The sequence below is a fragment of the Ranitomeya imitator genome, chromosome 5 (assembly GCF_032444005.1).
Source record: "Ranitomeya imitator isolate aRanImi1 chromosome 5, aRanImi1.pri, whole genome shotgun sequence".
Taxonomy (NCBI): Eukaryota; Metazoa; Chordata; class Amphibia; order Anura; family Dendrobatidae; genus Ranitomeya; species Ranitomeya imitator.
Window position 1 is genome coordinate 704,679,430 of NC_091286.1, and position 19,259 is coordinate 704,698,688.

Here is a 19,259-nt window from a genome sequence, read left to right on the forward strand (position 1 = left end):
AGCAATCCTTAGGTCGCTGGTTCAATTCCGGCTCGAAGGAAGTTTTGTTTATCCTATCTCATCCAGAAGGTTTTTCTCCAGTTTGTCTCGTGAATTCAAAACATCGTCAGCAAAATGGCTTTTACTTGAGGGAGATGCTTAGCACAAATGCAAAAACTTCTTCAACTGAAGCAAAAGGGTGCAACGTCCCTGGGTGGACTCGAACCACCAACCTTTCGGTTAACAGCCGAACGCGCTAACCGATTGCGCCACAGAGACATGATTTTCAACAAAAACAAACATTTGCAAAGCACCAAGAATAATTTAGTTGCCAACAGATAAGAAATGGCTGATAAATTACATGACATAGACCAGAAGGCAGGCAGTAATTAGACTTCAACTCTGAGCATCCTCCACCATAAGCAGAGTGGCGCAGCGGAAGCGTGCTGGGCCCATAACCCAGAGGTCGATGGATCGAAACCATCCTCTGCTAAACGGTTGTGTTTTATACTCTTCATCATTACATTTCATCTAAATGCCCCTGTCTACAGCAAACCCTTTTGGCTCAAAAAAACACTGGTTAAAACCCTGAATCCCAGTTCAACTCATGCCGCTAAAGGACCAGAAGGCCTTTACGACGTCTCAAAATTTTCTATAAACAAACCATAAAAGGTCAATGGTTCTCCTTGGGATTGTGCTACATCACAACTTTTTTCACTCTCCCCCAGTTTGATTCTCCATGTACTTAGAAAGGATTTGCTAGAACGTTTACTGTTATTGCAGAAAATGTAAAAAAAAAATGCGCGCTTACGTAAGCGTTGGTGGTATAGTGGTGAGCATAGCTGCCTTCCAAGCAGTTGACCCGGGTTCGATTCCCGGCCAACGCATGGCTTGCTTTTTCACCATTGGTGTTGCGTTTATTCTCTTTTAATGTTTTGTGTTCAAGCTCATGCTCTACTCTCTTCTTACAGTTTAGCAACCACAAAAAGGAGAAAAAAACGAAGAGAAGCGTTCTTAGCTTTTTCAACACTTCATCTAAACCATTTGCTGCTCATCAGTTATTGTTTGAAACTTAGTAGGGTTAGTCCGCAATACAAAAGCAATGCCAAGGTAAACATTGGTATTGTGCTGGTTGGTGTAGCTTCTGTCAAAAGCAAACGCGTTTTGGCTCAAAAATTACTGGTCAAAACCCTGAATCCTGGATCAACTTGTGCCAAAGGACCAGAAGGCCTTCACGACCTCTCAGCAGTTTCTATAAACAAACAAAGCCATAAAAGGTCAATGGTTCTCTTTTGGGATTGTGCTACATCGCAACTTTTTTCTTCAAACTATGCAAGTTTTTTTCACTGTCCCCAATTTGATTCTCCATGTACATAGAAAGGGGTTGCTAGAAAGTTGCCCAACTGTATTTGTAGGGCACCAATCACGTTGTAGACTCCTTAAATGTTCTTCCAGTATGCAAAAATGGAATCCACAATTAAAAAAAAAAAAAAAAAAAAAAAAAAAAAAGCTTGCACTGGCATGTGTGATTGTATATGAAAATTGTGACCTGGTGTGACGTGAAACTGACGATATGTTTGCCAGGTTTGGGGGATTAGCTCAAGTGGTAGAGCGCTCGCTTAGCATGCGAGAGGTAGCGGGATCGATGCCCGCATTCTCCAATACTACCGCTGAATTCCTTTTTCGCTGGGTTGAATGAATCATTTTTACCACCTGCTCGTGGCACCCATGGCCAAACCTAGTGGGCATTCAACAATCCTTCGATAGCTCAGCTGGTAGAGCGGAGGACTGTAGCTCTAAATTAGCAATCCTTAGGTCGCTGGTTCAATTCCGGCTCGAAGGAAGTTTTGTTTATCCTATCTCATCCAGAAGGTTTTTCTCCAGTTTGTCTCGTGAATTCAAAACATCGTCAGCAAAATGGCTTTTACTTGAGGGAGATGCTTAGCACAAATGCAAAAACTTCTTCAACTGAAGCAAAAGGGTGCAACGTCCCTGGGTGGACTCGAACCACCAACCTTTCGGTTAACAGCCGAACGCGCTAACCGATTGCGCCACAGAGACATGATTTTCAACAAAAACAAACATTTGCAAAGCACCAAGAATAATTTAGTTGCCAACAGATAAGAAATGGCTGATAAATTACATGACATAGACCAGAAGGCAGGCAGTAATTAGACTTCAACTCTGAGCATCCTCCACCATAAGCAGAGTGGCGCAGCGGAAGCGTGCTGGGCCCATAACCCAGAGGTCGATGGATCGAAACCATCCTCTGCTAAACGGTTGTGTTTTATACTCTTCATCATTACATTTCATCTAAATGCCCCTGTCTACAGCAAACCCTTTTGGCTCAAAAAAACACTGGTTAAAACCCTGAATCCCAGTTCAACTCATGCCGCTAAAGGACCAGAAGGCCTTTACGACGTCTCAAAATTTTCTATAAACAAACCATAAAAGGTCAATGGTTCTCCTTGGGATTGTGCTACATCACAACTTTTTTCACTCTCCCCCAGTTTGATTCTCCATGTACTTAGAAAGGATTTGCTAGAACGTTTACTGTTATTGCAGAAAATGTAAAAAAAAAATGCGCGCTTACGTAAGCGTTGGTGGTATAGTGGTGAGCATAGCTGCCTTCCAAGCAGTTGACCCGGGTTCGATTCCCGGCCAACGCATGGCTTGTTTTTTCACCATTGGTGTTGCGTTTATTCTCTTTTAATGTTTTGTGTTCAAGCTCATGCTCTACTCTCTTCTTACAGTTTAGCAACCACAAAAAGGAGAAAAAAACGAAGAGAAGCGTTCTTAGCTTTTTCAACACTTCATCTAAACCATTTGCTGCTCATCAGTTATTGTTTGAAACTTAGTAGGGTTAGTCCGCAATACAAAAGCAATGCCAAGGTAAACATTGGTATTGTGCTGGTTGGTGTAGCTTCTGTCAAAAGCAAACGCGTTTTGGCTCAAAAATTACTGGTCAAAACCCTGAATCCTGGATCAACTTGTGCCAAAGGACCAGAAGGCCTTCACGACCTCTCAGCAGTTTCTATAAACAAACAAAGCCATAAAAGGTCAATGGTTCTCTTTTGGGATTGTGCTACATCGCAACTTTTTTCTTCAAACTATGCAAGTTTTTTTCACTGTCCCCAATTTGATTCTCCATGTACATAGAAAGGGGTTGCTAGAAAGTTGCCCAACTGTATTTGTAGGGCACCAATCACGTTGTAGACTCCTTAAATGTTCTTCCAGTATGCAAAAATGGAATCCACAATTAAAAAAAAAAAAAAAAAAAAAAAGCTTGCACTGGCATGTGTGATTGTATATGAAAATTGTGACCTGGTGTGACGTGAAACTGACGATATGTTTGCCAGGTTTGGGGGATTAGCTCAAGTGGTAGAGCGCTCGCTTAGCATGCGAGAGGTAGCGGGATCGATGCCCGCATTCTCCAATACTACCGCTGAATTCCTTTTTCGCTGGGTTGAATGAATCATTTTTACCACCTGCTCGTGGCACCCATGGCCAAACCTAGTGGGCTTTCAACAATCCTTCGATAGCTCAGCTGGTAGAGCGGAGGACTGTAGCTCTAAATTAGCAATCCTTAGGTCGCTGGTTCAATTCCGGCTCGAAGGAAGTTTTGTTTAGCCTATCTCATCCAGAAGGTTTTTCTCCAGTTTGTCTCGTGAATTCAAAACATCGTCAGCAAAATGGCTTTTACTTGAGGGAGATGCTTAGCACAAATGCAAAAACTTCTTCAACTGAAGCAAAAGGGTGCAACGTCCCTGGGTGGACTCGAACCACCAACCTTTCGGTTAACAGCCGAACGCGCTAACCGATTGCGCCACAGAGACATGATTTTCAACAAAAACAAACATTTGCAAAGCACCAAGAATAATTTAGTTGCCAACAGATAAGAAATGGCTGATAAATTACATGACATAGACCAGAAGGCAGGCAGTAATTAGACTTCAACTCTGAGCATCCTCCACCATAAGCAGAGTGGCGCAGCGGAAGCGTGCTGGGCCCATAACCCAGAGGTCGATGGATCGAAACCATCCTCTGCTAAACGGTTGTGTTTTATACTCTTCATCATTACATTTCATCTAAATGCCCCTGTCTACAGCAAACCCTTTTGGCTCAAAAAAACACTGGTTAAAACCCTGAATCCCAGTTCAACTCATGCCGCTAAAGGACCAGAAGGCCTTTACGACGTCTCAAAATTTTCTATAAACAAACCATAAAAGGTCAATGGTTCTCCTTGGGATTGTGCTACATCACAACTTTTTTCACTCTCCCCCAGTTTGATTCTCCATGTACTTAGAAAGGATTTGCTAGAACGTTTACTGTTATTGCAGAAAATGTAAAAAAAAAATGCGCGCTTACGTAAGCGTTGGTGGTATAGTGGTGAGCATAGCTGCCTTCCAAGCAGTTGACCCGGGTTCGATTCCCGGCCAACGCATGGCTTGCTTTTTCACCATTGGTGTTGCGTTTATTCTCTTTTAATGTTTTGTGTTCAAGCTCATGCTCTACTCTCTTCTTACAGTTTAGCAACCACAAAAAGGAGAAAAAAACGAAGAGAAGCGTTCTTAGCTTTTTCAACACTTCATCTAAACCATTTGCTGCTCATCAGTTATTGTTTGAAACTTAGTAGGGTTAGTCCGCAATACAAAAGCAATGCCAAGGTAAACATTGGTATTGTGCTGGTTGGTGTAGCTTCTGTCAAAAGCAAACGCGTTTTGGCTCAAAAATTACTGGTCAAAACCCTGAATCCTGGATCAACTTGTGCCAAAGGACCAGAAGGCCTTCACGACCTCTCAGCAGTTTCTATAAACAAACAAAGCCATAAAAGGTCAATGGTTCTCTTTTGGGATTGTGCTACATCGCAACTTTTTTCTTCAAACTATGCAAGTTTTTTTCACTGTCCCCAATTTGATTCTCCATGTACATAGAAAGGGGTTGCTAGAAAGTTGCCCAACTGTATTTGTAGGGCACCAATCACGTTGTAGACTCCTTAAATGTTCTTCCAGTATGCAAAAATGGAATCCACAATTTAAAAAAAAAAAAAAAAAAAAAAAAAAAAAAAAAAAAGCTTGCACTGGCATGTGTGATTGTATATGAAAATTGTGACCTGGTGTGACGTGAAACTGACGATATGTTTGCCAGGTTTGGGGGATTAGCTCAAGTGGTAGAGCGCTCGCTTAGCATGCGAGAGGTAGCGGGATCGATGCCCGCATTCTCCAATACTACCGCTGAATTCCTTTTTCGCTGGGTTGAATGAATCATTTTTACCACCTGCTCGTGGCACCCATGGCCAAACCTAGTGGGCATTCAACAATCCTTCGATAGCTCAGCTGGTAGAGCGGAGGACTGTAGCTCTAAATTAGCAATCCTTAGGTCGCTGGTTCAATTCCGGCTCGAAGGAAGTTTTGTTTATCCTATCTCATCCAGAAGGTTTTTCTCCAGTTTGTCTCGTGAATTCAAAACATCGTCAGCAAAATGGCTTTTACTTGAGGGAGATGCTTAGCACAAATGCAAAAACTTCTTCAACTGAAGCAAAAGGGTGCAACGTCCCTGGGTGGACTCGAACCACCAACCTTTCGGTTAACAGCCGAACGCGCTAACCGATTGCGCCACAGAGACATGATTTTCAACAAAAACAAACATTTGCAAAGCACCAAGAATAATTTAGTTGCCAACAGATAAGAAATGGCTGATAAATTACATGACATAGACCAGAAGGCAGGCAGTAATTAGACTTCAACTCTGAGCATCCTCCACCATAAGCAGAGTGGCGCAGCGGAAGCGTGCTGGGCCCATAACCCAGAGGTCGATGGATCGAAACCATCCTCTGCTAAACGGTTGTGTTTTATACTCTTCATCATTACATTTCATCTAAATGCCCCTGTCTACAGCAAACCCTTTTGGCTCAAAAAAACACTGGTTAAAACCCTGAATCCCAGTTCAACTCATGCCGCTAAAGGACCAGAAGGCCTTTACGACGTCTCAAAATTTTCTATAAACAAACCATAAAAGGTCAATGGTTCTCCTTGGGATTGTGCTACATCACAACTTTTTTCACTCTCCCCCAGTTTGATTCTCCATGTACTTAGAAAGGATTTGCTAGAACGTTTACTGTTATTGCAGAAAATGTAAAAAAAAAATGCGCGCTTACGTAAGCGTTGGTGGTATAGTGGTGAGCATAGCTGCCTTCCAAGCAGTTGACCCGGGTTCGATTCCCGGCCAACGCATGGCTTGCTTTTTCACCATTGGTGTTGCGTTTATTCTCTTTTAATGTTTTGTGTTCAAGCTCATGCTCTACTCTCTTCTTACAGTTTAGCAACCACAAAAAGGAGAAAAAAACGAAGAGAAGCGTTCTTAGCTTTTTCAACACTTCATCTAAACCATTTGCTGCTCATCAGTTATTGTTTGAAACTTAGTAGGGTTAGTCCGCAATACAAAAGCAATGCCAAGGTAAACATTGGTATTGTGCTGGTTGGTGTAGCTTCTGTCAAAAGCAAACGCGTTTTGGCTCAAAAATTACTGGTCAAAACCCTGAATCCTGGATCAACTTGTGCCAAAGGACCAGAAGGCCTTCACGACCTCTCAGCAGTTTCTATAAACAAACAAAGCCATAAAAGGTCAATGGTTCTCTTTTGGGATTGTGCTACATCGCAACTTTTTTCTTCAAACTATGCAAGTTTTTTTCACTGTCCCCAATTTGATTCTCCATGTACATAGAAAGGGGTTGCTAGAAAGTTGCCCAACTGTATTTGTAGGGCACCAATCACGTTGTAGACTCCTTAAATGTTCTTCCAGTATGCAAAAATGGAATCCACAATTTAAAAAAAAAAAAAAAAAAAAAAAAAAAAAAAAAAAAAGCTTGCACTGGCATGTGTGATTGTATATGAAAATTGTGACCTGGTGTGACGTGAAACTGACGATATGTTTGCCAGGTTTGGGGGATTAGCTCAAGTGGTAGAGCGCTCGCTTAGCATGCGAGAGGTAGCGGGATCGATGCCCGCATTCTCCAATACTACCGCTGAATTCCTTTTTCGCTGGGTTGAATGAATCATTTTTACCACCTGCTCGTGGCACCCATGGCCAAACCTAGTGGGCATTCAACAATCCTTCGATAGCTCAGCTGGTAGAGCGGAGGACTGTAGCTCTAAATTAGCAATCCTTAGGTCGCTGGTTCAATTCCGGCTCGAAGGAAGTTTTGTTTATCCTATCTCATCCAGAAGGTTTTTCTCCAGTTTGTCTCGTGAATTCAAAACATCGTCAGCAAAATGGCTTTTACTTGAGGGAGATGCTTAGCACAAATGCAAAAACTTCTTCAACTGAAGCAAAAGGGTGCAACGTCCCTGGGTGGACTCGAACCACCAACCTTTCGGTTAACAGCCGAACGCGCTAACCGATTGCGCCACAGAGACATGATTTTCAACAAAAACAAACATTTGCAAAGCACCAAGAATAATTTAGTTGCCAACAGATAAGAAATGGCTGATAAATTACATGACATAGACCAGAAGGCAGGCAGTAATTAGACTTCAACTCTGAGCATCCTCCACCATAAGCAGAGTGGCGCAGCGGAAGCGTGCTGGGCCCATAACCCAGAGGTCGATGGATCGAAACCATCCTCTGCTAAACGGTTGTGTTTTATACTCTTCATCATTACATTTCATCTAAATGCCCCTGTCTACAGCAAACCCTTTTGGCTCAAAAAAACACTGGTTAAAACCCTGAATCCCAGTTCAACTCATGCCGCTAAAGGACCAGAAGGCCTTTACGACGTCTCAAAATTTTCTATAAACAAACCATAAAAGGTCAATGGTTCTCCTTGGGATTGTGCTACATCACAACTTTTTTCACTCTCCCCCAGTTTGATTCTCCATGTACTTAGAAAGGATTTGCTAGAACGTTTACTGTTATTGCAGAAAATGTAAAAAAAAAATGCGCGCTTACGTAAGCGTTGGTGGTATAGTGGTGAGCATAGCTGCCTTCCAAGCAGTTGACCCGGGTTCGATTCCCGGCCAACGCATGGCTTGCTTTTTCACCATTGGTGTTGCGTTTATTCTCTTTTAATGTTTTGTGTTCAAGCTCATGCTCTACTCTCTTCTTACAGTTTAGCAACCACAAAAAGGAGAAAAAAACGAAGAGAAGCGTTCTTAGCTTTTTCAACACTTCATCTAAACCATTTGCTGCTCATCAGTTATTGTTTGAAACTTAGTAGGGTTAGTCCGCAATACAAAAGCAATGCCAAGGTAAACATTGGTATTGTGCTGGTTGGTGTAGCTTCTGTCAAAAGCAAACGCGTTTTGGCTCAAAAATTACTGGTCAAAACCCTGAATCCTGGATCAACTTGTGCCAAAGGACCAGAAGGCCTTCACGACCTCTCAGCAGTTTCTATAAACAAACAAAGCCATAAAAGGTCAATGGTTCTCTTTTGGGATTGTGCTACATCGCAACTTTTTTCTTCAAACTATGCAAGTTTTTTTCACTGTCCCCAATTTGATTCTCCATGTACATAGAAAGGGGTTGCTAGAAAGTTGCCCAACTGTATTTGTAGGGCACCAATCACGTTGTAGACTCCTTAAATGTTCTTCCAGTATGCAAAAATGGAATCCACAATTAAAAAAAAAAAAAAAAAAAAAAAAAAAAAAAAAAAAAGCTTGCACTGGCATGTGTGATTGTATATGAAAATTGTGACCTGGTGTGACGTGAAACTGACGATATGTTTGCCAGGTTTGGGGGATTAGCTCAAGTGGTAGAGCGCTCGCTTAGCATGCGAGAGGTAGCGGGATCGATGCCCGCATTCTCCAATACTACCGCTGAATTCCTTTTTCGCTGGGTTGAATGAATCATTTTTACCACCTGCTCGTGGCACCCATGGCCAAACCTAGTGGGCTTTCAACAATCCTTCGATAGCTCAGCTGGTAGAGCGGAGGACTGTAGCTCTAAATTAGCAATCCTTAGGTCGCTGGTTCAATTCCGGCTCGAAGGAAGTTTTGTTTATCCTATCTCATCCAGAAGGTTTTTCTCCAGTTTGTCTCGTGAATTCAAAACATCGTCAGCAAAATGGCTTTTACTTGAGGGAGATGCTTAGCACAAATGCAAAAACTTCTTCAACTGAAGCAAAAGGGTGCAACGTCCCTGGGTGGACTCGAACCACCAACCTTTCGGTTAACAGCCGAACGCGCTAACCGATTGCGCCACAGAGACATGATTTTCAACAAAAACAAACATTTGCAAAGCACCAAGAATAATTTAGTTGCCAACAGATAAGAAATGGCTGATAAATTACATGACATAGACCAGAAGGCAGGCAGTAATTAGACTTCAACTCTGAGCATCCTCCACCATAAGCAGAGTGGCGCAGCGGAAGCGTGCTGGGCCCATAACCCAGAGGTCGATGGATCGAAACCATCCTCTGCTAAACGGTTGTGTTTTATACTCTTCATCATTACATTTCATCTAAATGCCCCTGTCTACAGCAAACCCTTTTGGCTCAAAAAAACACTGGTTAAAACCCTGAATCCCAGTTCAACTCATGCCGCTAAAGGACCAGAAGGCCTTTACGACGTCTCAAAATTTTCTATAAACAAACCATAAAAGGTCAATGGTTCTCCTTGGGATTGTGCTACATCACAACTTTTTTCACTCTCCCCCAGTTTGATTCTCCATGTACTTAGAAAGGATTTGCTAGAACGTTTACTGTTATTGCAGAAAATGTAAAAAAAAAATGCGCGCTTACGTAAGCGTTGGTGGTATAGTGGTGAGCATAGCTGCCTTCCAAGCAGTTGACCCGGGTTCGATTCCCGGCCAACGCATGGCTTGCTTTTTCACCATTGGTGTTGCGTTTATTCTCTTTTAATGTTTTGTGTTCAAGCTCATGCTCTACTCTCTTCTTACAGTTTAGCAACCACAAAAAGGAGAAAAAAACGAAGAGAAGCGTTCTTAGCTTTTTCAACACTTCATCTAAACCATTTGCTGCTCATCAGTTATTGTTTGAAACTTAGTAGGGTTAGTCCGCAATACAAAAGCAATGCCAAGGTAAACATTGGTATTGTGCTGGTTGGTGTAGCTTCTGTCAAAAGCAAACGCGTTTTGGCTCAAAAATTACTGGTCAAAACCCTGAATCCTGGATCAACTTGTGCCAAAGGACCAGAAGGCCTTCACGACCTCTCAGCAGTTTCTATAAACAAACAAAGCCATAAAAGGTCAATGGTTCTCTTTTGGGATTGTGCTACATCGCAACTTTTTTCTTCAAACTATGCAAGTTTTTTTCACTGTCCCCAATTTGATTCTCCATGTACATAGAAAGGGGTTGCTAGAAAGTTGCCCAACTGTATTTGTAGGGCACCAATCACGTTGTAGACTCCTTAAATGTTCTTCCAGTATGCAAAAATGGAATCCACAATTAAAAAAAAAAAAAAAAAAAAAAAAAAAAAAAAAAAAAGCTTGCACTGGCATGTGTGATTGTATATGAAAATTGTGACCTGGTGTGACGTGAAACTGACGATATGTTTGCCAGGTTTGGGGGATTAGCTCAAGTGGTAGAGCGCTCGCTTAGCATGCGAGAGGTAGCGGGATCGATGCCCGCATTCTCCAATACTACCGCTGAATTCCTTTTTCGCTGGGTTGAATGAATCATTTTTACCACCTGCTCGTGGCACCCATGGCCAAACCTAGTGGGCTTTCAACAATCCTTCGATAGCTCAGCTGGTAGAGCGGAGGACTGTAGCTCTAAATTAGCAATCCTTAGGTCGCTGGTTCAATTCCGGCTCGAAGGAAGTTTTGTTTATCCTATCTCATCCAGAAGGTTTTTCTCCAGTTTGTCTCGTGAATTCAAAACATCGTCAGCAAAATGGCTTTTACTTGAGGGAGATGCTTAGCACAAATGCAAAAACTTCTTCAACTGAAGCAAAAGGGTGCAACGTCCCTGGGTGGACTCGAACCACCAACCTTTCGGTTAACAGCCGAACGCGCTAACCGATTGCGCCACAGAGACATGATTTTCAACAAAAACAAACATTTGCAAAGCACCAAGAATAATTTAGTTGCCAACAGATAAGAAATGGCTGATAAATTACATGACATAGACCAGAAGGCAGGCAGTAATTAGACTTCAACTCTGAGCATCCTCCACCATAAGCAGAGTGGCGCAGCGGAAGCGTGCTGGGCCCATAACCCAGAGGTCGATGGATCGAAACCATCCTCTGCTAAACGGTTGTGTTTTATACTCTTCATCATTACATTTCATCTAAATGCCCCTGTCTACAGCAAACCCTTTTGGCTCAAAAAAACACTGGTTAAAACCCTGAATCCCAGTTCAACTCATGCCGCTAAAGGACCAGAAGGCCTTTACGACGTCTCAAAATTTTCTATAAACAAACCATAAAAGGTCAATGGTTCTCCTTGGGATTGTGCTACATCACAACTTTTTTCACTCTCCCCCAGTTTGATTCTCCATGTACTTAGAAAGGATTTGCTAGAACGTTTACTGTTATTGCAGAAAATGTAAAAAAAAAATGCGCGCTTACGTAAGCGTTGGTGGTATAGTGGTGAGCATAGCTGCCTTCCAAGCAGTTGACCCGGGTTCGATTCCCGGCCAACGCATGGCTTGCTTTTTCACCATTGGTGTTGCGTTTATTCTCTTTTAATGTTTTGTGTTCAAGCTCATGCTCTACTCTCTTCTTACAGTTTAGCAACCACAAAAAGGAGAAAAAAACGAAGAGAAGCGTTCTTAGCTTTTTCAACACTTCATCTAAACCATTTGCTGCTCATCAGTTATTGTTTGAAACTTAGTAGGGTTAGTCCGCAATACAAAAGCAATGCCAAGGTAAACATTGGTATTGTGCTGGTTGGTGTAGCTTCTGTCAAAAGCAAACGCGTTTTGGCTCAAAAATTACTGGTCAAAACCCTGAATCCTGGATCAACTTGTGCCAAAGGACCAGAAGGCCTTCACGACCTCTCAGCAGTTTCTATAAACAAACAAAGCCATAAAAGGTCAATGGTTCTCTTTTGGGATTGTGCTACATCGCAACTTTTTTCTTCAAACTATGCAAGTTTTTTTCACTGTCCCCAATTTGATTCTCCATGTACATAGAAAGGGGTTGCTAGAAAGTTGCCCAACTGTATTTGTAGGGCACCAATCACGTTGTAGACTCCTTAAATGTTCTTCCAGTATGCAAAAATGGAATCCACAATTAAAAAAAAAAAAAAAAAAAAAAGCTTGCACTGGCATGTGTGATTGTATATGAAAATTGTGACCTGGTGTGACGTGAAACTGACGATATGTTTGCCAGGTTTGGGGGATTAGCTCAAGTGGTAGAGCGCTCGCTTAGCATGCGAGAGGTAGCGGGATCGATGCCCGCATTCTCCAATACTACCGCTGAATTCCTTTTTCGCTGGGTTGAATGAATCATTTTTACCACCTGCTCGTGGCACCCATGGCCAAACCTAGTGGGCTTTCAACAATCCTTCGATAGCTCAGCTGGTAGAGCGGAGGACTGTAGCTCTAAATTAGCAATCCTTAGGTCGCTGGTTCAATTCCGGCTCGAAGGAAGTTTTGTTTATCCTATCTCATCCAGAAGGTTTTTCTCCAGTTTGTCTCGTGAATTCAAAACATCGTCAGCAAAATGGCTTTTACTTGAGGGAGATGCTTAGCACAAATGCAAAAACTTCTTCAACTGAAGCAAAAGGGTGCAACGTCCCTGGGTGGACTCGAACCACCAACCTTTCGGTTAACAGCCGAACGCGCTAACCGATTGCGCCACAGAGACATGATTTTCAACAAAAACAAACATTTGCAAAGCACCAAGAATAATTTAGTTGCCAACAGATAAGAAATGGCTGATAAATTACATGACATAGACCAGAAGGCAGGCAGTAATTAGACTTCAACTCTGAGCATCCTCCACCATAAGCAGAGTGGCGCAGCGGAAGCGTGCTGGGCCCATAACCCAGAGGTCGATGGATCGAAACCATCCTCTGCTAAACGGTTGTGTTTTATACTCTTCATCATTACATTTCATCTAAATGCCCCTGTCTACAGCAAACCCTTTTGGCTCAAAAAAACACTGGTTAAAACCCTGAATCCCAGTTCAACTCATGCCGCTAAAGGACCAGAAGGCCTTTACGACGTCTCAAAATTTTCTATAAACAAACCATAAAAGGTCAATGGTTCTCCTTGGGATTGTGCTACATCACAACTTTTTTCACTCTCCCCCAGTTTGATTCTCCATGTACTTAGAAAGGATTTGCTAGAACGTTTACTGTTATTGCAGAAAATGTAAAAAAAAAATGCGCGCTTACGTAAGCGTTGGTGGTATAGTGGTGAGCATAGCTGCCTTCCAAGCAGTTGACCCGGGTTCGATTCCCGGCCAACGCATGGCTTGCTTTTTCACCATTGGTGTTGCGTTTATTCTCTTTTAATGTTTTGTGTTCAAGCTCATGCTCTACTCTCTTCTTACAGTTTAGCAACCACAAAAAGGAGAAAAAAACGAAGAGAAGCGTTCTTAGCTTTTTCAACACTTCATCTAAACCATTTGCTGCTCATCAGTTATTGTTTGAAACTTAGTAGGGTTAGTCCGCAATACAAAAGCAATGCCAAGGTAAACATTGGTATTGTGCTGGTTGGTGTAGCTTCTGTCAAAAGCAAACGCGTTTTGGCTCAAAAATTACTGGTCAAAACCCTGAATCCTGGATCAACTTGTGCCAAAGGACCAGAAGGCCTTCACGACCTCTCAGCAGTTTCTATAAACAAACAAAGCCATAAAAGGTCAATGGTTCTCTTTTGGGATTGTGCTACATCGCAACTTTTTTCTTCAAACTATGCAAGTTTTTTTCACTGTCCCCAATTTGATTCTCCATGTACATAGAAAGGGGTTGCTAGAAAGTTGCCCAACTGTATTTGTAGGGCACCAATCACGTTGTAGACTCCTTAAATGTTCTTCCAGTATGCAAAAATGGAATCCACAATTAAAAAAAAAAAAAAAAAAAAAAAAGCTTGCACTGGCATGTGTGATTGTATATGAAAATTGTGACCTGGTGTGACGTGAAACTGACGATATGTTTGCCAGGTTTGGGGGATTAGCTCAAGTGGTAGAGCGCTCGCTTAGCATGCGAGAGGTAGCGGGATCGATGCCCGCATTCTCCAATACTACCGCTGAATTCCTTTTTCGCTGGGTTGAATGAATCATTTTTACCACCTGCTCGTGGCACCCATGGCCAAACCTAGTGGGCTTTCAACAATCCTTCGATAGCTCAGCTGGTAGAGCGGAGGACTGTAGCTCTAAATTAGCAATCCTTAGGTCGCTGGTTCAATTCCGGCTCGAAGGAAGTTTTGTTTATCCTATCTCATCCAGAAGGTTTTTCTCCAGTTTGTCTCGTGAATTCAAAACATCGTCAGCAAAATGGCTTTTACTTGAGGGAGATGCTTAGCACAAATGCAAAAACTTCTTCAACTGAAGCAAAAGGGTGCAACGTCCCTGGGTGGACTCGAACCACCAACCTTTCGGTTAACAGCCGAACGCGCTAACCGATTGCGCCACAGAGACATGATTTTCAACAAAAACAAACATTTGCAAAGCACCAAGAATAATTTAGTTGCCAACAGATAAGAAATGGCTGATAAATTACATGACATAGACCAGAAGGCAGGCAGTAATTAGACTTCAACTCTGAGCATCCTCCACCATAAGCAGAGTGGCGCAGCGGAAGCGTGCTGGGCCCATAACCCAGAGGTCGATGGATCGAAACCATCCTCTGCTAAACGGTTGTGTTTTATACTCTTCATCATTACATTTCATCTAAATGCCCCTGTCTACAGCAAACCCTTTTGGCTCAAAAAAACACTGGTTAAAACCCTGAATCCCAGTTCAACTCATGCCGCTAAAGGACCAGAAGGCCTTTACGACGTCTCAAAATTTTCTATAAACAAACCATAAAAGGTCAATGGTTCTCCTTGGGATTGTGCTACATCACAACTTTTTTCACTCTCCCCCAGTTTGATTCTCCATGTACTTAGAAAGGATTTGCTAGAACGTTTACTGTTATTGCAGAAAATGTAAAAAAAAAATGCGCGCTTACGTAAGCGTTGGTGGTATAGTGGTGAGCATAGCTGCCTTCCAAGCAGTTGACCCGGGTTCGATTCCCGGCCAACGCATGGCTTGCTTTTTCACCATTGGTGTTGCGTTTATTCTCTTTTAATGTTTTGTGTTCAAGCTCATGCTCTACTCTCTTCTTACAGTTTAGCAACCACAAAAAGGAGAAAAAAACGAAGAGAAGCGTTCTTAGCTTTTTCAACACTTCATCTAAACCATTTGCTGCTCATCAGTTATTGTTTGAAACTTAGTAGGGTTAGTCCGCAATACAAAAGCAATGCCAAGGTAAACATTGGTATTGTGCTGGTTGGTGTAGCTTCTGTCAAAAGCAAACGCGTTTTGGCTCAAAAATTACTGGTCAAAACCCTGAATCCTGGATCAACTTGTGCCAAAGGACCAGAAGGCCTTCACGACCTCTCAGCAGTTTCTATAAACAAACAAAGCCATAAAAGGTCAATGGTTCTCTTTTGGGATTGTGCTACATCGCAACTTTTTTCTTCAAACTATGCAAGTTTTTTTCACTGTCCCCAATTTGATTCTCCATGTACATAGAAAGGGGTTGCTAGAAAGTTGCCCAACTGTATTTGTAGGGCACCAATCACGTTGTAGACTCCTTAAATGTTCTTCCAGTATGCAAAAATGGAATCTACAATTAAAAAAAAAAAAAAAAAAAAAAAAAGCTTGCACTGGCATGTGTGATTGTATATGAAAATTGTGACCTGGTGTGACGTGAAACTGACGATATGTTTGCCAGGTTTGGGGGATTAGCTCAAGTGGTAGAGCGCTCGCTTAGCATGCGAGAGGTAGCGGGATCGATGCCCGCATTCTCCAATACTACCGCTGAATTCCTTTTTCGCTGGGTTGAATGAATCATTTTTACCACCTGCTCGTGGCACCCATGGCCAAACCTAGTGGGCTTTCAACAATCCTTCGATAGCTCAGCTGGTAGAGCGGAGGACTGTAGCTCTAAATTAGCAATCCTTAGGTCGCTGGTTCAATTCCGGCTCGAAGGAAGTTTTGTTTATCCTATCTCATCCAGAAGGTTTTTCTCCAGTTTGTCTCGTGAATTCAAAACATCGTCAGCAAAATGGCTTTTACTTGAGGGAGATGCTTAGCACAAATGCAAAAACTTCTTCAACTGAAGCAAAAGGGTGCAACGTCCCTGGGTGGACTCGAACCACCAACCTTTCGGTTAACAGCCGAACGCGCTAACCGATTGCGCCACAGAGACATGATTTTCAACAAAAACAAACATTTGCAAAGCACCAAGAATAATTTAGTTGCCAACAGATAAGAAATGGCTGATAAATTACATGACATAGACCAGAAGGCAGGCAGTAATTAGACTTCAACTCTGAGCATCCTCCACCATAAGCAGAGTGGCGCAGCGGAAGCGTGCTGGGCCCATAACCCAGAGGTCGATGGATCGAAACCATCCTCTGCTAAACGGTTGTGTTTTATACTCTTCATCATTACATTTCATCTAAATGCCCCTGTCTACAGCAAACCCTTTTGGCTCAAAAAAACACTGGTTAAAACCCTGAATCCCAGTTCAACTCATGCCGCTAAAGGACCAGAAGGCCTTTACGACGTCTCAAAATTTTCTATAAACAAACCATAAAAGGTCAATGGTTCTCCTTGGGATTGTGCTACATCACAACTTTTTTCACTCTCCCCCAGTTTGATTCTCCATGTACTTAGAAAGGATTTGCTAGAACGTTTACTGTTATTGCAGAAAATGTAAAAAAAAAATGCGCGCTTACGTAAGCGTTGGTGGTATAGTGGTGAGCATAGCTGCCTTCCAAGCAGTTGACCCGGGTTCGATTCCCGGCCAACGCATGGCTTGCTTTTTCACCATTGGTGTTGCGTTTATTCTCTTTTAATGTTTTGTGTTCAAGCTCATGCTCTACTCTCTTCTTACAGTTTAGCAACCACAAAAAGGAGAAAAAAACGAAGAGAAGCGTTCTTAGCTTTTTCAACACTTCATCTAAACCATTTGCTGCTCATCAGTTATTGTTTGAAACTTAGTAGGGTTAGTCCGCAATACAAAAGCAATGCCAAGGTAAACATTGGTATTGTGCTGGTTGGTGTAGCTTCTGTCAAAAGCAAACGCGTTTTGGCTCAAAAATTACTGGTCAAAACCCTGAATCCTGGATCAACTTGTGCCAAAGGACCAGAAGGCCTTCACGACCTCTCAGCAGTTTCTATAAACAAACAAAGCCATAAAAGGTCAATGGTTCTCTTTTGGGATTGTGCTACATCGCAACTTTTTTCTTCAAACTATGCAAGTTTTTTTCACTGTCCCCAATTTGATTCTCCATGTACATAGAAAGGGGTTGCTAGAAAGTTGCCCAACTGTATTTGTAGGGCACCAATCACGTTGTAGACTCCTTAAATGTTCTTCCAGTATGCAAAAATGGAATCCACAATTAAAAAAAAAAAAAAAAAAAAAAAAGCTTGCACTGGCATGTGTGATTGTATATGAAAATTGTGACCTGGTGTGACGTGAAACTGACGATATGTTTGCCAGGTTTGGGGGATTAGCTCAAGTGGTAGAGCGCTCGCTTAGCATGCGAGAGGTAGCGGGATCGATGCCCGCATTCTCCAATACTACCGCTGAATTCCTTTTTCGCTGGGTTGAATGAATCATTTTTACCACCTGCTCGTGGCACCCATGGCCAAACCTAGTGGGCTTTCAACAATCCTTCGATAGCTCAGCTGGTAGAGCGGAGGACTGTAGCTCTAAATTAGCAATCCTTAGGTCGCTGGTTCAATTCCGGCTCGAAGGAAGTTTTGTTTATCCTATCTCATCCAGAAGGTTTTTCTCCAGTTTGTCTCGTGAATTCAAAACATCGTCAGCAAAATGGCTTTTACTTGAGGGAGATGCTTAGCACAAATGCAAAAACTTCTTCAACTGAAGCAAAAGGGTGCAACGTCCCTGGGTGGACTCGAACCACCAACCTTTCGGTTAACAGCCGAACGCGCTAACCGATTGCGCCACAGAGACATGATTTTCAACAAAAACAAACATTTGCAAAGCACCAAGAATAATTTAGTTGCCAACAGATAAGAAATGGCTGATAAATTACATGACATAGACCAGAAGGCAGGCAGTAATTAGACTTCAACTCTGAGCATCCTCCACCATAAGCAGAGTGGCGCAGCGGAAGCGTGCTGGGCCCATAACCCAGAGGTCGATGGATCGAAACCATCCTCTGCTAAACGGTTGTGTTTTATACTCTTCATCATTACATTTCATCTAAATGCCCCTGTCTACAGCAAACCCTTTTGGCTCAAAAAAACACTGGTTAAAACCCTGAATCCCAGTTCAACTCATGCCGCTAAAGGACCAGAAGGCCTTTACGACGTCTCAAAATTTTCTATAAACAAACCATAAAAGGTCAATGGTTCTCCTTGGGATTGTGCTACATCACAACTTTTTTCACTCTCCCCCAGTTTGATTCTCCATGTACTTAGAAAGGATTTGCTAGAACGTTTACTGTTATTGCAGAAAATGTAAAAAAAAAATGCGCGCTTACGTAAGCGTTGGTGGTATAGTGGTGAGCATAGCTGCCTTCCAAGCAGTTGACCCGGGTTCGATTCCCGGCCAACGCATGGCTTGCTTTTTCACCATTGGTGTTGCGTTTATTCTCTTTTAATGTTTTGTGTTCAAGCTCATGCTCTACTCTCTTCTTACAGTTTAGCAACCACAAAAAGGAGAAAAAAACGAAGAGAAGCGTTCTTAGCTTTTTCAACACTTCATCTAAACCATTTGCTGCTCATCAGTTATTGTTTGAAACTTAGTAGGGTTAGTCCGCAATACAAAAGCAATGCCAAGGTAAACATTGGTATTGTGCTGGTTGGTGTAGCTTCTGTCAAAAGCAAACGCGTTTTGGCTCAAAAATTACTGGTCAAAACCCTGAATCCTGGATCAACTTGTGCCAAAGGACCAGAAGGCCTTCACGACCTCTCAGCAGTTTCTATAAACAAACAAAGCCATAAAAGGTCAATGGTTCTCTTTTGGGATTGTGCTACATCGCAACTTTTTTCTTCAAACTATGCAAGTTTTTTTCACTGTCCCCAATTTGATTCTCCATGTACATAGAAAGGGGTTGCTAGAAAGTTGCCCAACTGTATTTGTAGGGCACCAATCACGTTGTAGACTCCTTAAATGTTCTTCCAGTATGCAAA

At 42.3% G+C, this 19,259-nt stretch overlaps 32 non-coding genes across 32 annotated transcripts in view; all 32 read left to right on the forward strand.

Annotated features, from left to right (window-relative positions):
* TRNAY-GUA (transfer RNA tyrosine (anticodon GUA)) overlaps positions 1-40 on the forward strand; it is an 86-nt gene extending 46 nt beyond the window's left edge. The window contains exon 2 of the tRNA in view: positions 5-40. This is a non-coding gene — a tRNA (tRNA-Tyr). The remainder of the gene's footprint in view (positions 1-4) is intronic.
* Positions 41-794: 754 nt separating this feature from the next.
* TRNAG-UCC (transfer RNA glycine (anticodon UCC)) lies at positions 795-866 on the forward strand. The gene has a single exon. It is a non-coding gene; the product is annotated as a tRNA-Gly (tRNA).
* Positions 867-1,567: 701 nt separating this feature from the next.
* On the forward strand, positions 1,568-1,640 carry TRNAA-AGC (transfer RNA alanine (anticodon AGC)). The gene has a single exon. It is a non-coding gene; the product is annotated as a tRNA-Ala (tRNA).
* Positions 1,641-1,736: 96 nt separating this feature from the next.
* On the forward strand, positions 1,737-1,822 carry TRNAY-GUA (transfer RNA tyrosine (anticodon GUA)). The gene is given in 2 exon segments: positions 1,737-1,773; positions 1,787-1,822. It is a non-coding gene; the product is annotated as a tRNA-Tyr (tRNA).
* A 754-nt stretch (positions 1,823-2,576) lies between these two features.
* Positions 2,577-2,648, forward strand: TRNAG-UCC (transfer RNA glycine (anticodon UCC)). The gene has a single exon. It is a non-coding gene; the product is annotated as a tRNA-Gly (tRNA).
* A 694-nt stretch (positions 2,649-3,342) lies between these two features.
* On the forward strand, positions 3,343-3,415 carry TRNAA-AGC (transfer RNA alanine (anticodon AGC)). Its single transcript has one exon. It is a non-coding gene; the product is annotated as a tRNA-Ala (tRNA).
* Positions 3,416-3,511: 96 nt separating this feature from the next.
* Positions 3,512-3,597, forward strand: TRNAY-GUA (transfer RNA tyrosine (anticodon GUA)). Its single transcript is given in 2 exon segments — positions 3,512-3,548; positions 3,562-3,597. It is a non-coding gene; the product is annotated as a tRNA-Tyr (tRNA).
* A 754-nt stretch (positions 3,598-4,351) lies between these two features.
* On the forward strand, positions 4,352-4,423 carry TRNAG-UCC (transfer RNA glycine (anticodon UCC)). The gene has a single exon. It is a non-coding gene; the product is annotated as a tRNA-Gly (tRNA).
* A 708-nt stretch (positions 4,424-5,131) lies between these two features.
* TRNAA-AGC (transfer RNA alanine (anticodon AGC)) lies at positions 5,132-5,204 on the forward strand. The gene has a single exon. It is a non-coding gene; the product is annotated as a tRNA-Ala (tRNA).
* A 96-nt stretch (positions 5,205-5,300) lies between these two features.
* On the forward strand, positions 5,301-5,386 carry TRNAY-GUA (transfer RNA tyrosine (anticodon GUA)). The gene is given in 2 exon segments: positions 5,301-5,337; positions 5,351-5,386. It is a non-coding gene; the product is annotated as a tRNA-Tyr (tRNA).
* A 754-nt stretch (positions 5,387-6,140) lies between these two features.
* Positions 6,141-6,212, forward strand: TRNAG-UCC (transfer RNA glycine (anticodon UCC)). Its single transcript has one exon. It is a non-coding gene; the product is annotated as a tRNA-Gly (tRNA).
* Positions 6,213-6,921: 709 nt separating this feature from the next.
* TRNAA-AGC (transfer RNA alanine (anticodon AGC)) lies at positions 6,922-6,994 on the forward strand. Its single transcript has one exon. It is a non-coding gene; the product is annotated as a tRNA-Ala (tRNA).
* A 96-nt stretch (positions 6,995-7,090) lies between these two features.
* Positions 7,091-7,176, forward strand: TRNAY-GUA (transfer RNA tyrosine (anticodon GUA)). Its single transcript is given in 2 exon segments — positions 7,091-7,127; positions 7,141-7,176. It is a non-coding gene; the product is annotated as a tRNA-Tyr (tRNA).
* A 754-nt stretch (positions 7,177-7,930) lies between these two features.
* Positions 7,931-8,002, forward strand: TRNAG-UCC (transfer RNA glycine (anticodon UCC)). The gene has a single exon. It is a non-coding gene; the product is annotated as a tRNA-Gly (tRNA).
* A 708-nt stretch (positions 8,003-8,710) lies between these two features.
* Positions 8,711-8,783, forward strand: TRNAA-AGC (transfer RNA alanine (anticodon AGC)). The gene has a single exon. It is a non-coding gene; the product is annotated as a tRNA-Ala (tRNA).
* Positions 8,784-8,879: 96 nt separating this feature from the next.
* On the forward strand, positions 8,880-8,965 carry TRNAY-GUA (transfer RNA tyrosine (anticodon GUA)). Its single transcript is given in 2 exon segments — positions 8,880-8,916; positions 8,930-8,965. It is a non-coding gene; the product is annotated as a tRNA-Tyr (tRNA).
* Positions 8,966-9,719: 754 nt separating this feature from the next.
* Positions 9,720-9,791, forward strand: TRNAG-UCC (transfer RNA glycine (anticodon UCC)). The gene has a single exon. It is a non-coding gene; the product is annotated as a tRNA-Gly (tRNA).
* A 708-nt stretch (positions 9,792-10,499) lies between these two features.
* Positions 10,500-10,572, forward strand: TRNAA-AGC (transfer RNA alanine (anticodon AGC)). Its single transcript has one exon. It is a non-coding gene; the product is annotated as a tRNA-Ala (tRNA).
* A 96-nt stretch (positions 10,573-10,668) lies between these two features.
* On the forward strand, positions 10,669-10,754 carry TRNAY-GUA (transfer RNA tyrosine (anticodon GUA)). Its single transcript is given in 2 exon segments — positions 10,669-10,705; positions 10,719-10,754. It is a non-coding gene; the product is annotated as a tRNA-Tyr (tRNA).
* A 754-nt stretch (positions 10,755-11,508) lies between these two features.
* TRNAG-UCC (transfer RNA glycine (anticodon UCC)) lies at positions 11,509-11,580 on the forward strand. Its single transcript has one exon. It is a non-coding gene; the product is annotated as a tRNA-Gly (tRNA).
* Positions 11,581-12,273: 693 nt separating this feature from the next.
* Positions 12,274-12,346, forward strand: TRNAA-AGC (transfer RNA alanine (anticodon AGC)). The gene has a single exon. It is a non-coding gene; the product is annotated as a tRNA-Ala (tRNA).
* Positions 12,347-12,442: 96 nt separating this feature from the next.
* On the forward strand, positions 12,443-12,528 carry TRNAY-GUA (transfer RNA tyrosine (anticodon GUA)). The gene is given in 2 exon segments: positions 12,443-12,479; positions 12,493-12,528. It is a non-coding gene; the product is annotated as a tRNA-Tyr (tRNA).
* Positions 12,529-13,282: 754 nt separating this feature from the next.
* Positions 13,283-13,354, forward strand: TRNAG-UCC (transfer RNA glycine (anticodon UCC)). The gene has a single exon. It is a non-coding gene; the product is annotated as a tRNA-Gly (tRNA).
* Positions 13,355-14,049: 695 nt separating this feature from the next.
* TRNAA-AGC (transfer RNA alanine (anticodon AGC)) lies at positions 14,050-14,122 on the forward strand. Its single transcript has one exon. It is a non-coding gene; the product is annotated as a tRNA-Ala (tRNA).
* A 96-nt stretch (positions 14,123-14,218) lies between these two features.
* TRNAY-GUA (transfer RNA tyrosine (anticodon GUA)) lies at positions 14,219-14,304 on the forward strand. Its single transcript is given in 2 exon segments — positions 14,219-14,255; positions 14,269-14,304. It is a non-coding gene; the product is annotated as a tRNA-Tyr (tRNA).
* Positions 14,305-15,058: 754 nt separating this feature from the next.
* Positions 15,059-15,130, forward strand: TRNAG-UCC (transfer RNA glycine (anticodon UCC)). The gene has a single exon. It is a non-coding gene; the product is annotated as a tRNA-Gly (tRNA).
* A 696-nt stretch (positions 15,131-15,826) lies between these two features.
* On the forward strand, positions 15,827-15,899 carry TRNAA-AGC (transfer RNA alanine (anticodon AGC)). Its single transcript has one exon. It is a non-coding gene; the product is annotated as a tRNA-Ala (tRNA).
* A 96-nt stretch (positions 15,900-15,995) lies between these two features.
* Positions 15,996-16,081, forward strand: TRNAY-GUA (transfer RNA tyrosine (anticodon GUA)). The gene is given in 2 exon segments: positions 15,996-16,032; positions 16,046-16,081. It is a non-coding gene; the product is annotated as a tRNA-Tyr (tRNA).
* Positions 16,082-16,835: 754 nt separating this feature from the next.
* Positions 16,836-16,907, forward strand: TRNAG-UCC (transfer RNA glycine (anticodon UCC)). The gene has a single exon. It is a non-coding gene; the product is annotated as a tRNA-Gly (tRNA).
* Positions 16,908-17,602: 695 nt separating this feature from the next.
* On the forward strand, positions 17,603-17,675 carry TRNAA-AGC (transfer RNA alanine (anticodon AGC)). The gene has a single exon. It is a non-coding gene; the product is annotated as a tRNA-Ala (tRNA).
* Positions 17,676-17,771: 96 nt separating this feature from the next.
* TRNAY-GUA (transfer RNA tyrosine (anticodon GUA)) lies at positions 17,772-17,857 on the forward strand. Its single transcript is given in 2 exon segments — positions 17,772-17,808; positions 17,822-17,857. It is a non-coding gene; the product is annotated as a tRNA-Tyr (tRNA).
* A 754-nt stretch (positions 17,858-18,611) lies between these two features.
* Positions 18,612-18,683, forward strand: TRNAG-UCC (transfer RNA glycine (anticodon UCC)). The gene has a single exon. It is a non-coding gene; the product is annotated as a tRNA-Gly (tRNA).
* Positions 18,684-19,259: the final 576 nt, after the last annotated feature.